At 38.8% G+C, this 18,627-nt stretch overlaps 1 long non-coding RNA gene across 1 annotated transcript in view; it reads right to left on the reverse strand.

The window, feature by feature from the left end:
- Positions 1-18,627, reverse strand: part of LOC307186803 — a 332,981-nt gene that overhangs the window by 26,474 nt on the left and 287,880 nt on the right. The window lies entirely within an intron of this gene.

Consider the following 18,627-nt stretch of genomic DNA (forward strand, 5'->3'; position numbering starts at 1 on the left):
AATAGTTATTTAACTTATGCATTCCTTTGTGCTACTGTTCTCTATATGTTACTGTTCTTTTCTATGGCATATTATGTAAATTGCTTTGCTGAATATCTTTTCCAGTCTCCTCCTAATGTGTCTTTGTGTGCCACAAAGGCTAGAAAGTTAAAAGCTGAACTTCTCAGACTCCCTGGCAGTTAGCTTTCTAGATGTTACGTTCTGCCATCAGATGTATTCATGCAGGACTAGAATTTGGATCTGAAGTAAATGGGGCATAAGTGACATGAGGCATCCATTTTGCCAGTGGAAACTGGATCAGAGGCAGCATGGAGCTGGGTGGTTCCATTGCAGCTTCCCAGTTAAACATGGTCAGGGCAACATCGGCAACTCCCTTGGCAGCCCAGTTCAGTAGTATGGCTCTTATAGGTGTTCTTGGAAGCTCAATCGAAAGTCTGTTCACTGGATTCTGCTCTCGGTAATTGACCCTGACAAATAGTTATTCTCAGTGCACCAGTTTGGAAAAAAAATTATCATGTTATAAATAGTTTGTTAATGAATAGTATGTTTAGGTACAAAACACAGTAACTTACCTCTTTCTTTCAAAATTGTGTAATATTAAAATTCACCACATTATCATCACACTCAGTGTCTCTCTGCACGCTTAATGAAAGAGATGTCCTCTTTGTCTAAATCTTACTCGGTAGAGAGTATCAGTGTTAAAAGAATAAGTGTGATGTATGTATCTTGTTTGGTGTTTCTAAAATATTTTTCTTGATTAATTAGAAAAGTATAAAGCAATTAATTCTGATCAGGAAATATTTGTTTGGCAGGAGCAAGGCTCAATTTTATTCAAGATGTTCTTTAACATATTATACTAAAATTCACTGTTGTAATGACAATAAAATTCACCAAGAAAATTATATGATGCTATTAATGTGATGAGGGTTTTTTGTTGTTGTTGTTTAGCCTATTTGCAGAGTTGACTCAGGAATTTAAATAAAGTTTTTTTTTTTCCCTATAAGAAAAGTAAAGCAGACCCCTAGATTACTCACAGTAACAAAAATACATCACTTGTTTTATGAACAAGTGATTTGTTTTTAATAAACAAAGTATTCCAGTGGTTGACAAATTGAAATATCAATAATAATGCTACTTGGTTTTTGTCATTGTTTTTAAAAGGAAAAAGATTCTGTATGTGTGTGTGTGTGTGTGTGTGTGTGTGTTTTATCTAGTATCTGAAAGCTATGGGCTTGTTCTCTAATACGGCAACTATTGGGTATGTGGGCATGCTGGTTTGCATCCCATAACTAGGAAAGCATAGAAAACTGATTTTAGTATCTTTCTGCCCTTAGCAATAGGGTATACTTATTTTTAAAAGAAATTATAAAATTGAGCATTAGCATAGTGTATACTTTTCAGATTTACAAGACTACATCATATATTATGTGTACGTATATTGCGTGTGGATGCAGTAGAAAATCTTTCCCACCACATGTCTCTGTTTTTCACTTGTTTAAATCAGCAGCTAAACAAATTCTAGTAAGCTCATACTAATATTTCTCTATGCACTGTCATGTCAATCATGAAGTATTTATCATATTTTTATTGATTTAAATATGAAGCATCTTATTTGTCTTGAAATAGTATGCTTTTTTATAATGTTTTCAGCAAATATACCAACAGATGTTGAGTAGATAAAACCTTAAGAACAGAAACTTGCAAGCAGAAGTAAGTCAAACAAAAAGTCAATTTGATAAAGTATTTACGAGGTCCCTGCTACACACATGGCTTGACTTAGATTCTGTGGCTATACAAAGGTTCATCTAACTCGCACAACAAAGAATAATGGAAAAAGACAAAAACATGTTGTTTCTAAATCTGAGCACACTCCAAGCCCATAGTTGAATTTTTCACAAATTCAACTATGAGCTATGCATCTGGGCCTCGGAGTCACTTCCAAATACTCTCAGGAAAGAGGGACAAAATGCAGTCAGTCTGACCCTAGATACCTAACTGCAGGACCCTCTTCTTATAAATTCCTTTTTTGTTCTGAAGGTGAGTCAGCTTCCTGGAATTTATGCTCAAATGCAATTTGGAGTTCTTAAAAACATAATCTCCTTAACTTAAACATTTTGCATTTGCATGAGACACCAGGGAATATGAAATGATGCACTAATTGAAACATGACTTAATAAGCAGTCCATGAAACCAGGAGAGCCCTGAACTGTAATCCCAGCTTGGATACCACTTGCTGTGTTTCTTTGGTTTAATTGAATAATACACCAGAATTTTAGTTCCCCCATTTGTGGAAAGAAATAAACAGCGAAGGTGCCAGTCACTGGAAAATTGAATAAATTAGATAGTTATTTTTTGCCATTTTGTGAGGATGAACTATATATGTGAAGTCATGTTTGCTAAAAATAGGGCTTGCATCCTAAAAAGCCTCTTCTACAGTGGAAAAGTCTACCAAAATTTATAGTTTATGTCTTGGTTGTTGATTACTGATTTATCAGCCTTTGTTGTTGCATAATTATTTAATGGAGTAATATGCTAATTGGTAATTCAACTAATTAAAATGGCATGAGCCATTAAAAAGAACAGGCAGATCTCTATGTACTGTTAGGAAAAAAATCTTCAAATGTGTTGCTAAGTGAAAAATATCAAGGTACAATGCAAAGTGTAAAGTATTCTATGAGTTGTGCTTAAAAAGAGATGAGAGAGGGCTTCCCTGGTGGTGCAGTGGTTGAGAGTCTGCCTGCTGATGCAGGAGACACGGGTTCGTGCCCCCGTCCGGGAAGACCCCACGTGCCACAGAGCGGCTGGGCCCGTGAGCCATGGCCACTGAGCCTGCGCGTCCGGAGCCTGTGTTCCGCAACGCGAGAGGACTACCGCAAAAAAAAAAAAAAAAAAAAAGAGAGAGATGAGAGAGAAAGGGTGATAAGTTTTTGAGTGTTTGCAATCACCAAAAACTATTTATTAATTCTGCTACTGATGGATAAGAAAATGTCCTTCGGCACTATCACATTTTTTTTTTTTTTTTTTTGGGTGGTGTTGGGTCTTCATTGTTGAGCACGGGCTTTCTCTAGTTGCAGCGAGCAGGGGCTACTCTTTGTTGCAGTGTGCGGGCTTCTCATTGCAGTGGCTTCTCTTGTTGCGGAGCACGGGCTCTAGGCACGTGAGCTTCAGTAGTTTTGGTGCGCGGGCTCAGTAGCTGTGGTTCACAGGCTCTAGAGCACAGGCTCAGTAGTTGTGGCGCACGGGCTTAGTTGCTCTGGGGCATGTGGGATCTTCCCCGGGCCAGGCATCGAATCCGTGTCCCCTGCATTGGCAGGCAGATTCTTAACCACTGCACCACCAGGGAAGCCCCACATTTATTTTCTTATTGTAATGATTTTCATAAGAAATATTCTATTGCCAACCTTCGAAACACAAAATAAGAAACTAGAAATCATTTCAATTGGGACTTACATAGAATAATAGGTAGCAGTTTTAAAAAGTCTTAAAAGTATCTTGATGCTTAAAAGATTGCCCTACAGCTGGACACCGCAGTTCATTGAGTGCCCATCTGACCAGCTGTAATGGGCTTCACCTCTCTTGTCTGCAAGTGGCAACAGGAGCAGGAGGCGGGTGCTTCTTTTCACAGTAGTCCGTGCACAGCTCTCTGCTACACTCTGGGAAACGACACTTCAATGAGAGAGCAGCCTTTAGCTTCAGACATTAGCTGAGCCACCAGGAGCCAGGAGCCATCAGCAATAGCAGGGAAAAGTGAGGTGGAAAACCCTGGCTAGAAACGATGCTGGCAGGAGAGGGCGAAAAATGACTGCAGGAACAGCAGGAGCCAGAGATGGCAGTAGGAGCCATAGGAAGAGATGCTGTGAGCTGTTCACTTGGTATGATGACTGCCCCAAGGTGAATGCATAAAAGTACCAAATCATGACATCTCATTATATGCTGGCTTTAGTGTCAGCCCTCAGTCAGCATGACTGACTGACACCAGCTAAAAATAAAACCAATAATAAAAATCTCAATTCCCCTGGTCTCTGACACCTCAGAGTGGTAACTGCTTATGGTCGGGACAGCTGCAGCCTTTGACAGCCTCAATTACTTCAAATAATAGTGTCACTTAACAACTAGTTTAAATAGTTTGAAGATTCCGGCAGTAACTACTTCAAAATAAAAATCCAGCCTCGGGTTTTTTATTTTATCTCAATAATGCCAACTAGTAGAGAGTAGACTAGCTAAAAGGCTAACCCTGCAAAGACCATCAGAGAACATTTGGAAGCTCCCAAATGTTCAGGCAGATCCCCGAGCAGTTTGTCTCTCCCATCAGAAGGCAAGGGCTTCTTTCTGGCTTCTCCCTGGAAGACATTTTGTGGAAAGCCACTAATAATGCCTGTTGTTCACAAAACATCATCTGTTCTTCCTATATGAATGTCATAAATCCTCAATTGTTTCACACAAAGCTCTCATGACCCCTCCCTACACAACCAATAAAGCCCAGCTCAGGAATCTGGATCACTCCTAGGACAGAGGTTGCCCTACTTTGTACGCAGAGAGTGAAATAAGAAGAAATCGCACATTTAAATTCAAGTGATGTTAAAAGGATTTGCTTGTCCAAGCATTAAACATATTTTGAGCTTTAAATCACCATTACCCATAAAATAATCTCTTTGGAAAATTAACCCAAGTCTGAAAATTTAGGTTGGAAATCATTTAACAAGAGAGGATTCTATAAGGTACTATAGTCCTTCAAGGACAGGTTTTTAGCATTATACACTAATAACCTGAAACTTAAGTGTATTTTTCAGTGTCTTTTTGTTCTTCTGTTTACCAAATACAGCTCAGGACCTACTATTTACAAGAAAATGTGCTAGTACTAAAGTGGATAGAAAGATAAATTGGAAGCAATCAAAGACTCCAGGAGTTTATAATCTAATAAGGAAATTGACATCCATAATAATGACAATTCCAAGGAATATGTGATTTTTATGAATGACTTCTATGGGCCTGGCAGTGTAGCAGGTGCCAAGTATATACACCAATATTCTGGATTTGGGGAGCTCACAGTATAATGAAAAGGGCAGATATAAAAGTAAACAAGTTACACAAGGGATAAAGCAGGGGTACATAAAATCCGCTATAAAAGCATAGGGGAGGAAATGGTTAATCGAGCCAGCCAGGGAAATCAGAGGGAATTGATTATCTCTGGCACTTGGAAGTTGATTTGGGTTTTGAAGGATGGGTAAAATTTCACCAGGGAGAGAATGGGATTAATGACAGAGGGGGTATTCCAAGCAGAATGAGCAGTAGACACAAATAAGACACAAATGTGGAAAATCAGGGAGATGATAGACACTGTGATCCAGTTTTTGCCTGTTGTCCGGACATAATTGTTTAGTAGCATCCTCTTTTATTCTCAAAAGTGTTCTCTTTTGGACAATACAGTATATGATCAGCCTAATGAAAGAGACATATCCTAGTTCAGAATTACGGCAATCTTAGGCACATTAGAGAAGTGGGTAAGAATAAAGAAACATACTAAGGAATCAAGATCTTCCTAAAGGCAATGGGGAGACGGGAAAGGTTTAACTAGGGATGTATCAGAATATGTGCATTTTAAGATAAGACTAATTGGCAATTTAGAGACTGGACTGGCATGTAGGGCATGACTAGAGAGTCTGATATTATAGGAATGAACTAAGGTATTAATTGATGAAGAAGCAAATCTAGGTTCCGGTAAAATCAGTAGGACCTTAGGGACTAATCAACAAAAGACACCCTTACCCCTGCAACCAGGACAGCCTCTTTTCTCATTTCCCACTGAAGCTGTTTCTGAACCTCCAAGTCCTCAACCATGAATGCTAGAGCCCAGGTGAGAATTTAGGAACATGTCCGCTAAGCTGCCTGACCCAAGCTCCAAGATTTTTTTCCATCTCTCTTTGGTGTCTTTAATATCTCTCCTCATCTACATAAACTTATAAATATATCATTTTCTCCATCTCTGAAAAAAAAAAAAGCTTCCCTCCTTATGGATTTTCCCATTTCTCTCATGCCTATCGTCTCTACATGTCTTGTAGGAGTGCATTACACTCACCATGCCCAGCCCTCTACTGCCTCTGCTATTAAGCAAATAAAACTAACAACTACAATAATCACTAACATGGATTGAGCACTTACTAGGTTTCAGTCACAATGCTTTATATTCTCTGCCTTATCCATTTTCTCATCAAAAATTCATAGTGTAGGTGCTGTTACTATTCCTTTTTTACTGATGAGAACATATTTACTGAGCATGAGGAACAGAGCCTGAGAAAATGAAGCTTAGAGAAGGAATGAAAAAGAGCCACTTTCTCAAGAACACCAGCCAAAAAGGTGTCAGCCATCACCTGTATACTGATGAGTCCTAATATAAACGATTCCAGAACTGACCCTTCCCTCCTGAGCTCCAGACCCATCTGCAGAACCTCCTGCATGATATTTCCATTTGAATAATCTGCTGAAAATCCAAATTCTACGTGCACAAAACTGAACCTATAATCTCTCCCTTCAATAGCTCCTCTCCCCTTCTGGTAATCTATACCAGGTTCTTTTTTTTTTTTACATCTTTATTGGAGTATAATTGCTTTACAATGGTGTGTTAGTTTCTGCTTTATAACAAAGTGAATCAGTTATACATATACATATGTTCCCATATCTCCTTCCTCTTGCGTCTCCCTCCCTCCCACCCTCCCTATCCCACCCCTCTAGGTGGTCACAAAGCACTGAGCTGATCTCCCTGTGCTATGCGGCTGCTTCCCACTAGCTATCTACCTTACGTTTGGTAGTGTATATATGTCCATGCCACTCTCTCGCTTTGTCACAGCTTACCCTTCCCCCTCCCCATATACTAGGTTCTTGAGACTAAATCTCAGTTCTCCCTTCTCCACCTTCCCTCCTTCTTCAACCACCACCATCAACTCTTCACCATGTCCCATGAGATGTACCTCCAAAATCTCCTATTCATGCCTTCTTCCCTCTACACTGCCCAAATCCAGCCCTACGTTGTCTCTTAACTAGAACATTACAGTAGCCACATGCTTCAATCTCTCAACCACTTCATTCCTCCTCAACACACCGGTCACAGCCATCTTTCCTACACAGATGGCTACATCTGTAGCATTCATACACAGCTCTGATCATCCCCATGCTTCAAACCTCTATGGGCTCAAAGCTTAGCTCAAATGTCAGCTTCTTTTTTGAAACCTTCCAACTGTGCTCCCCACCCAAAGGAGAATTAGTCATCACTACCTTTAGAGATTTTCTTTCTTAGTTCATATGCTAGGTTAGTATTTATCACATTTTAATATGTGGCCATATATGTTGTGTTTCTCCCCTCTCAGCCCAGATTGCCTTGATGGTAGGATCTGGACTTATTCACCTTTGCATACCCAGCATCAAGCCTAGCGCTTAGCATTCACATTAAATAAGTGCTCACCTAATTAATCAATTTAGAAATGAGAGATGGTAACCATACTGTATCATGTCCATGTGCTAAAACAAAGCTCTAACCGTCTTCTTTGCCAAATGTAAGGACATTCATGAGGCATTTTACTACCAAAAAAACTCACTGGATGGAAAATGGTAGTGAGAAACAGCGCCTAGTAGTTCTAGCCTGAAGCAGAGATGCCAGATTTCACAGAAACTTTGCTACAAAGCGATTTTTCAGATCAGGCTTGCATTCTACCAAGGTGTAGAGGTCAGCTAACTAGCAGATTCACTGCTCGATGTATTCCCATTTCGAAGACCTATCTGAACGTTTCTAAGGTTTCTTCTTCCCGTCTCCCTCTGCTTTATCCTTTACGCCCCCACCCCTGAGCATGTTAATAGCCTTTAAAGAAATCAATATCCTGCCATGGGGCTTTCACAAGGAGCACAGCACAGGTCTGGCAGGTGAGTCATTATAGCACTGGCTATGGAAACAGCTGCAAACCTTTTTCCAGAAACATCAGCTGGTATGCAAAAGGGCAGAACGTGGCCTTAAGATGAAACCAAATGCAAAGTCAAAATTAATTTAACTTATATTTTATTTATGATTCAATGAATTAATAATCAAGGATATTTGCATGGGCAAGTTTTTGAAGCAGTAGAGTATACTTTGATTGAATTAGTATTTCCCTTCACAAGATACTTAAAATACTAGCATAATAGAGCATATTGGAGTAAAATCCAAAACTCAGTTTGTGAAAATTCTTTATACCTTAGGCAGGTATTATGAATCCAAATTTGTGAGTGGGCGATAAGTGATACCACAATACTTTATATAGGCTAAAGCCCAACCATGACAAACTTTGTTTTAATGAAATTTTCTTGCACTAAAATTGCATTAAAAGTGTGGGATAGGGCTTCCCTGGTGGCGCAGTGGTTGAGAGTCCGCCTGCCGATGCAGGGGACACGGGTTCGTGTCCCGGTCCGGGAAGATCCCACATGCCGCGGAGCGGCTAGGCCCATGGGCCATGGCCACTGGGCCTGCGCGTCTGGAGCCTGGGCTCCGCAACGGGAGAGGCCACAACGGTGAGAGGCCGCGTACCGCAAAAAAAAAAGTGTGGGATATATTGGTTTCATAGTGTCTGATCTAAATTAGTATCCTTAAGTATTATTTTTCTAACTTATGTCGAAGAAGGCTTTTCAAGTAAGAATTTACGTAGGTTCAAGAGTGATAAAGAAGGTAGGAATAAACACTATTTTGGTACCAAGAAACTGAAGCATATACCCAAGTAGTTCTGCATTCCCGAAAGACGTTAACTATTACTACTAATGAATTTAAAGTCTCCTTGAGCTACCCCGAACCTTTAATTCCTATTTGACAAACCGATTTTCCTGCTTCCACCTTTGTCCTTTCAGTCTGTTTTCCACACAGCAGCAGCAAGATTCTATTAAAACATAGAGCAGGGGCTTCCCTGGTGGCGCAGTGGTTGGGAGTCCGCCTGCCGATGCAGGGGACGCGGGTTCGTGCCCCGGTCCAGGAGGATCCCACATGCCGCGGAGCGGCTGGGCCCGTGAGCCATGGCCACTGAGCCTGTGCGTCCGGATCCTGTGCTCCGCAACGGGAGAGGCCACAACAGTGAGAGGCCCACGTACCGCAAAAAAAAAAAAAAAAAAAAAAAAAAAAAAAAAACACGAAAAAACCAAAACATAGAGCAGACCATGTCACTCTTCTACTTGAAACCCTGCAGTGGCTCCGCCTCATTCAGAGGCAAAACCAAAGTTCTCACGACAGCTACAAGCCCTGCCTACAAAATCACCCCACTTCTGAACTCATCTCCTACTAGTCTTTCCTGGCTCACTCTCCTCCAGTTACCTGACCTCCTTGCTATTCCAGGAACCATCAGGTATGCTCTTACTCTTGCATTTTTGCATTTATTAGAACCCTAACTACATGCTCTTCCCCCAACAGGGTGTGTGTGCTCCATTTGGATGCCTGTAAGAACCTAGAAGTTTGACTTAAGTTTTCAGTTTGTGTTTATTCAGTGTTGCATAAAAATATTTAAATAAAATTCTCTGGGAACTAGTAACTCTGCATTTTGTGTGATAATACAGATCTATATTGAGCAACAGTGTATGTAATATTCTATTTATCTGTCTAACAAGATTACTTATTTAGGGCTTCCCTGGTAGTGCAATGGTTGAGAATCTGCCTGCCAATGCAGGGGACATGGGTTCGAACCCTGGTCTGGGAAGATCCCACATGCCGCAGAGCAACTGGGCCCGTGAGCCACAGCTACCGAACCTGCGCATCTGGAGCCTGTGCTCCGCAACAAGAGAGGCCATGATAGTGAGAGGCCCGTGCACCGTGATGAAGAGTGGTACCCGCTTGCCGCAACTAGAGAAAGCCCGCACACAGAAACGAAGACCCAACACAGCCAAAAATAAATATAAAAATAAATAAATTAATTTAAAAAAATGATCCACATCAAAAAAAAAATCTTAAAAAAAAAAATTACTGGGGCTTCCCTGGTGGCGCAGTGGTTGAGAGTCCGCCTGCCGATGCAGGGGACATGGGTTCATGCCCTGGTCTGGGAGGATCCCACATGCCACAGAGCGGCTGGGCCCGTGGGCCAAAATCATGATTCCAAAGAAACAAACCCACTATTTCCCTCATTTAAAAAAAAAAAAAAATTACTTATTTAATGATAATTACTCTCAACTTTTTATTCTCGTGTGATAATACCTACAAGAGTATTTTTTTACATTGCATTAAGATATTGAAAGAAATCATGATTTATAATAAATTGGTATTTGTTTTCATATGAAAAGGTTTTATGAAATATTCATGGTAGAACCAAAGCTTATGCTATTTAAGGAAACACAAAGATATGTGTATAAATTGCTGTATTTTTAATAAAGATAATACAAGAAAAATTATAGTGCCATTTTTTAAATGTCTAAACAACTTGATAATATGCGATATTATATTCTACATATTGCATAGGAATGTCCACATTATATACTATGTTTGTAAAGTATGTGTTTAATCTGCATACAAAACTAAAGTTTAGTTTATATTTTAAAATCAAACTCAATTATGTAAAAATTTTCTCTGTGGTAAAATCTATTATTTACCAGAAAATATGACAATGTAATTGAATTAAAACATTGCTTATCTAATAAATTTTAATGTACACATGCTGCATATACATTACTTTGTGGCATAAAGAAAATTATTATTTAACCAAGGTTTGAGAAAACATGTAAATATATTCATTTCCACACAAAATGTTTGAAAGAAGACACATTATATGTACACTTCATTAAGAAGTAATGACTATGGTATCTGTGACTTTTTGGAAAGCTGAAGTATTTTGAGATCCATTTTTCTGAAAGATAATAAACAATTTTGAATTAAGTCAAGAAAATAATATTCAATGGTATAAAGTTACCAACCTTCTTGGGATCCAAAAATGTGAATCAATTGTCTGAAACCTATAAACCATAGAAGGCCCGAGAAGTGTCTTAGCAACAATTTCAGAAGCAAGCTTGTTTAGTACAAAGCACATGTAAGAGTGATCAAATAATTCATCTTTAGAGTTTCCAGTTATTTTAATTTCTAAACTCCCTTATAAAATATTTTAAAAGGAGTAAACTTTTCATATGATTAGCTACTATTAATTACAGATTATTTTTATCCACCATCTAAAGTATTTTAGAAAATGGATGAAAGCTATTCAGGACCTGGTTCATCTATTTTATCTAACTTTATTTTTCATGTGATCAATGTTCTTCCACTTAACTTTCTACTTATAAAATATTATAATAAAGTAAGTTCATTTTAGAACATTAAGGGGCTTTGTAAATAGCCAGTTTCTCAGTTGTCACTTTAGAGGACAAGTAGGGTATCAAGTTATATTTTTTATTACGTTTATTTTCTTATAAGACCCAAACTTACATTTCAGTGACTTTTATTCAAACTCACTACTGCTGAATTGCAAAATGTTGTCTTTGTCCTTAAGACCATGACAGAGAACTTTATCTGCATTCAGATTGCCTACTGGTTTGTGGTATTTCAACAATAAAACAGCAGGATTGAAGGCTCATGATGAGAAATCTGACTAATTACCTTTTAGATGATAGATGGTTGTAGCTCGGCAGTGCCAGTCACTGAAAACAAAACACTTCGAGATATCAATCAGCTTCCTGACAAATCCAATTTCCCTCACATTCAGTGGACGATAAATGGGAATTTTACTCTACATTTACATAGCACAGAGTTTTAACTTTAAAATATGCATAATGATATTTTAATAAAAAGTACAGATTTTTTTAAGTAAAATTAGTATTTAAATACCTGACATATTCATATTGCAATCTCACAGCTTTTAAACAGATAGATGGTGGAAATAATTAACATTGTAAATCTGTACTGTATTCCACTGAGAAGGGCAAGGTGCACTTAATGGTAGTTTTCCTATTTTCTTTCTGCATTTACATTTGACTCAAATGATTCACAACAACTCTAATGGCTGTGTTCATTCTCTTCATTTTTGTTTTAAATTTTGTGGTAAACTAGTTGGATGTGCACTCTACATGAGATTCAAAAAGCAGAATGCCCAATTAACACTGCCACCTAACCAGCATGTGGGCAGAGTTAAAGCAAAGAGGGACTGAAGCATGGAAATTGAATGTAGGCCCAGAGAAACACCTCTTTCTTCCTTATAAGGCATGACTGCATAGTCAACATTTGGAATTTATGCTTAACTCTAAAAAGTTATAACCTTCAATATCTTATTCTGTGATTAAAAATAAGACAATTAAAGGTGGCAGGAGAATGGAGAAAGGAAGAGAAAGTGCTTGTTATTTATTGAAGAAAAATGAATTTGTAGGCAAAGTTGGAAAAGTTTGATACTAATAGTCTGAAACCAAGCATTTTCAAATGTTGTTACTGGGAGGATAAGTTGATGAAACTTCATTGAAGGACAATTTGGCAATAACTATTAAAAGTTTAATGTTAGACATAGCAACCTACTTCAGGAATGTCTCCAATAATTATCCTCATGTATCTCTATGAATACTCACTGTGGTATCATCCTTAATAACCAAAAAGAATTTTTTGACTAGAAATAACTTAAGTTCCCTCCACAGGAGACTGGTTCAACAAAGTATGTACAATACAATAGAACACTATGTAGCCAAACATGGTCTTTAGAAAGAATGCGGTAGATCTGTAAGTGCTGTTTTGAAACAATATTCTGGACACGTTTCAAGTGAAAATAAGCCAGGTACATCTGAGCTTTTTAACAGGATATAAATTAAAGGGTATAAATACAAATATGTGTTTGATTATGAACTGAAATTTTATGGAGGGACGCATAAGAAAATGCTAAGTGTGGCTGCCTTTAGGAAAGGAGTTTAGAGACTTGAGATAGAGGGACTGCTTACTTTCCATCACATACTCTTAAATTTGTTTGAAATTGTACCATGCTCTTTTATCTCTTTTCAACAATAAACAAATGAAACAGTAAACAAGAAAGGGAAAAAAGGAAGGAAAGAAGGAAGGAAGGGAAGAAGGGAGGGAGGAAATATATACACACACAGATGGGTCTGTTTTATTCCGAAGTCCATCCCTCTCTAGCTGTTCCACAGTCAAAAACTTGGGAAGGGGGGATTAAATTTTTCAAAGTAGCCTAAATCCTGCACTTTCCTAACAGAACTATGAGTACAGAAACAAAAGACTAGCCTGGGCTGGTACTAATGAGCTGAACTTGAACATGACCATACCCTGAGGCTGACTGCTTGCCTGTGACCTAGTCTGTGACTAAGAATTGTGATTGAGTGTTTGAGGAAAGCAGTATCTGATTCAATCCACCTGGGAGAATGAAAGGTCATTCTGCCAGCGTAGCCCTTCAAGCTTACACTTTGTCTACCCAGTCAGGCAAAGAACAGGATATGTCAGGACTAGAGAATTTACAAAAGTTTGAAAACTAGAAAACTCTCCAACTCATCCTACACAAGATATTGGAGAAGGATACCACTTCTTTCCAAGGCAATAAAACACATGTTGGTACATACACACACACACACACACACACACACACACACTCATGATGCTTTGTCCTTTCATGCACTCCTTGCAGGATAGGAATTAGATACCTGAAAAAGAGAATCTAGAAATGACCAAATGTACTGTCAGAGGTAACTTTATAGAAGGAATAAGTCTTCAAACAACACATGATTAAGGGACATTTATATATTTGACTGAAAATCTCTACCACTAAAGGCATTAGCACATTAAATACAAAATCAGGAGTCTAAAGTGTAAAATACTTTTGTCCCAAAGTGATAAACAACTGAGGTAGAGGTGCGGCTTGTAATGACAGGGCTCCTTGGAATGAGGAGGAAGCAGAAATGGACTCCAAGAGGAAATTTAAAGCAAAATCTTTGCTTGTTTCCAAATTTTACCCAGGGCCAGTCTTAGCCAGAAAAATTGTACATAGAGTAAGACTGGAAACTTGTATCAATAGCTAGAAAAAGAGTAGTATTTTTTACCTTTTAACAGCTTTTTTCAATTAAATATATGTATATATAATCAAACTGTAAAGATTATTAAGACCAAAAAACATTGCAAAATTATATTGAGAATTTTCTTTTGAAAAAGAAAACTTTTTGAAACTTTTCCAAAATGTACACTAAAAATGGGTACATTTTATTGTATGTGAATTATACCTTAATAAAGTTGACCTTTAAAACAAAGTATCTATGGTACTAATTATAGCAGTGTAGAAATTATTTGCCCTTACATATATCTGGAGAAAACTTGAATTCAAAAAGATACATGCACCCCAATGTTCACAGCAGCACTATTTATAATAGCCAAGACGTGGAAGCAACCTAAGTGCCCGTATATAGATGAATGAATAAACAAGTTGTGGCATATATATACAATGGAATAGTACTCAGCCATAAAAAAAAAGAATGAAATGATGCCATTTGCAGCAACATGGATGGAGTTAGAGATTATCATACTAAGTGAAATAAGTCAGACAGAGAAAGATAAATATCATATGATATCACTTATATGTGGAATCCAAAAAAGTGTTACAAATGAACTTCTTTCCAAAACAGAAACAGACTCGCTTACGTATAAAATAAACTTACCAAAAGGGAAAGGAGGGGTAGGGATAAGTTAGGAGTTTGGGTATAGCAGATACAAACTACTATGCATAAAATAGATAAACAACAAGGTCCTACTATATAGCACAGGGAACTATATTCAATACAGTAATAAACTATAATGGAAAAGAATCTGAAAAAGAATATATATATATAACTGAATCACTTTGCTGTACACCAGAAACTAACACAACATTGTAAATCAATTATCTTCAATTTATTTTTTAAATTTTTAAATTTTAAAAATTTAAAAATTGGAATTGAATAGTGGAATTGTGGCTAAACTTTTCTATGCTTTATTTAGAACTCCATTAATGTTGCTGATGTCTTAAATATTTATAATGCATAAGATCATAACACGGATGAATTTATTTATATTATAGTCAGCAAGTACATGAAACATGTAGCAAAACATGATTTTTCCTAACTAGATTTTAAGTCAACAAATATTTGGAGAGTCTACCATATTTAATTTTAAGTTGATACATTGATATAGACACAAAAGGTTGATACATTGATACTGATATAAAAGGTTGAGATTCTGGTCTCCAGGAACTTTCAACCTAGTATGAAAAGTATATGCTCCTTAAAAATACATTTAATCATTTGGTTGAGTATGAAATGGGTAAAGAGTAGTCCTCATTATTAATCCACGCATAGTATATGAATTTAGAAAATATTGAAGTTGGATCTATGTGAAGATTGGATAATGGGAAAGAATGCAGATGGGGATTACCAACATATGAAGAAAAGAAAAAACAATGTAATACTCAAAAAGAAAATCTTAATATAAGTTATGGAAAAAAAATCGTAGAGAAGAAAAATGCAGGGCTTCCCTGGTGGCACAGTGGTTAAGAATCCACCCACCGGTGCAGGGGACATGGGTTCGATCCCTGGTCCGGGAAGATCCCACATGCCGTGGAGCAACTAAGCCTGTGCACCACAACTACTGAGCCTGTGGTCTAGAGCCCGGGAGCCACAACTACTGAATCCCGCACACCTAGAGCCTGTGCTCTGCAACAAGAGAAGCCACCTCGACGAGAAGCCCACACACCACAAGGAAGAGTAGCCCCGCTCGCCGCAACTAGAGAAAGCCCGCGCGCAGCAATAAAGGCCCAACACAGCCAAAAAATAAATAAATAAACTAAGAAAAATATAAATACAATGCAGAGAAACTCAAAAGGGAGTAAAAGTGTAATACTTTTTATTCAAGTTTCCCAAATAGATAAAATACAAACTAACAAAACTAGCTTATTTGAGGAATCAATTATTTGTATTATCAAACTATATATATGTATTATATAATGTGCATTCATAGGCATTAATCTAAATATTTTAAACTATGAAGAAAATTCTAACATAAAAGTATCTTGAGTCCTTAATAAATTTATCAAAGTTTAACAGTCATGTCTTCTGTCACTCTCTCTCTCTCTCTCTCTCTCTCTCTCTGATCATTTGTAACTCACAAAGTTTTTCAAAGGACATAGTTACCAGAATACACATTTTCCACCAAAATGTCAAATGAACCTTGAAATTAGACCCCAGGATTAGTCCACAATAGACAACAGAAGTCTTCAGAGAACTGGAATCTGCCAACACTCTTCCAATTGTGTAACAAAGCAATGAGATAAATTCACCAAAAATAATTCAAAGGGCAAACCAATGGACAAATCAATATCTGAAAAGACAGATGCAGTTGACACACTAGAAAAACAAAGTTCAAAATATTATCTTTTATTTTTAATAATAAATATAATAATTTGTTTTTAGACAGAAATATTGGCTATCTCCCTCAGCAGCAACAAATATTCAATGACTCCTGAAAAGTTCTTGAGAAATACTGATGAAGTCCCTCAATACAAGGACTCAGGAACAGAATGACAGACTAATGGCAGACAGTGAGAAAGGAAAGGCTACAAAGAAGTCAAGGTATTGGAGGAGATAAGAAATTTGAAACATAATGAGTTAAAATGCAAATGTTTAGTGGGAGGTTGGTACTTAAATAATATTGATTCAAAGGGTATAAAAATTATGGATAAAATAATATGGAATCTGGGATTTCTTTCAAAATAATACAGGAGTTGAGGAGTGGCTGAGGGTATAGAAGAAACATTATTGGTGGTTAGTTGATAGTTGCTGAAACTGGATGATGGCTACATAGATGTTTATGGCATTTATCAGTTTTTTAAATATTTTAAATGTTCCATGAGAGCTTTTTTAAAAGAAACAAATTTAAAAATAAGTGACCGGAGGAGCTTCAAGATGGCGGAAGAGTAAGACGTGGAGATCACCTTCCTCCCCACAGATACATCAGAAATACATCTACGTGTGGAACAACTCCTACAGAACACCTACTGAACGCTGGCAGAAGACCTCAGACCTCCCCAAAGGCAAGAAACTCCCCACGTTCCTGGGTAGGGCAAAAGAAAAAAGAAAAAACAGAGACAAAAGAATAGGGACAGTACCTGCACCAGTGGGAGGGAGCTGTGAAAGAGGAAAGGTTGCCACACACTGGGAAGGCCCTTCGCCGGCGGTGACTGCAGGTGGCGAAGGCGGGAGGCTTCGGAGACACGGAGGAGAGCGCAGCAACAGGGGTGCGGAGGGCAAAGCGGAGAGATTCCCGCACAGAGGATCCGTGCGGACCAGCACTCACCAGCCCGAGAGGCTTGTCTGCTCACCCGCCGGGGTGGGCGGGGCTGGGAGCTGAGGCTCGGGCTTCGCGGGTCAGATCCCAGGGAGAGGACTGGGGTTGGCTGCGTAAACACAGCCTGAAGGGGGCTAGTGCGCCACAGCTAGCCGGGAGGGAGTCCGGGAAAGTCTGGAGCTGCCTAAGAGGCAAGAGACTTATTCTTGCCTCTTTGTTTCCTGGTGCGCAAGGAGAGGAAAGTAAGAGTGCCGCATAAAGGAGCTCCAGAGACGGGCGCGAGCCGCGGCTAGCAGCGAGGACCTCAGATACGGGCATGACACGCTAAGGCTGCTGCTGCCGCCACCAAGAAGCCTGTGTGCGAGCACAGGTCACTATCCACACCTCCCCTCCTGGGAGCCTGTTAAGACCCCCACTGCCAGGGTCCTGTGATCCAGGGACAACTTCCCTAGGAGAACACACAGTGAGCCTCAGGCTAGAGCAACGTTAGGGTGTCCTCTGCTGCCGCAGGCTCGCCCTGGACTCCATACCCCTCCCTCCCCCCGGCCTGAGTGAGTCAGAGCCCCCAAATCAGCTGCTCCTTTAACCCTGTCCTGTCTGAGCTAAGAACAGACGCCCTCAGGTGACCTACACGCAGAGGCGGGTCCAAATCCAAAGCTGAACCCCAGGAGCTGTGCAAACAGAGAAAGGGAAATTTCTGCCAGCAGCCTCAGGAGCAGCGGATTAAAGCTCCACAATCAACTTGGATGTACCCTGCATCTGTGGAATACATGAATAGACAACCAGTCATCCCCAATAGAGGAGGTGGACTTCAAGAACAATGATATATATATTTTTTTCCCTTTCTCTCTTGTTGTGAGTGTGTATGTGTATGCTTCTGTATGTGATTTTGTCTGTATAGCTTTGCTTTTACCATTTGTCCTAGGGTTCTGTCTGTCCGTTTTTTGTTTTTGTTTTGTTTTTTAGTATAGTTCTTAGCACTTGTAATTGATGGATTTGTTTTTTGGTTTGGTTGCTCTCTCTTTCTTTTTTTATTACTTTTCAAAGAAATTTTTAATAATCATTTTTTATTTTAATTATTTTATTTTATTTTATTTTATCTTCTTCTTTCTTTCTTTCATTTTTTTCTCCCTTTTATTCTGAGCCATATGGATGACAGGCTCTTGGTGCTCCAGCCAGGTGTCAGGGCTGTGCCTCTGAAGTGGGAGAGCCAAGTTCATGACACTGGTCCACAAGAGACCTCCCACCTCCACATAATATCAAGTGGAGAAAATCTCTCAGAGATCTCCATCTCAACACTAAGACCCAGTTCCACTCAACAACCAGGAAGCTACAGTGCTGGACACCCTATGCCAAAC

Source organism: Stenella coeruleoalba (assembly GCF_951394435.1).
Source record: "Stenella coeruleoalba genome assembly, chromosome: 5".
Lineage (NCBI taxonomy): Eukaryota > Metazoa > Chordata > Mammalia > Artiodactyla > Delphinidae > Stenella > Stenella coeruleoalba.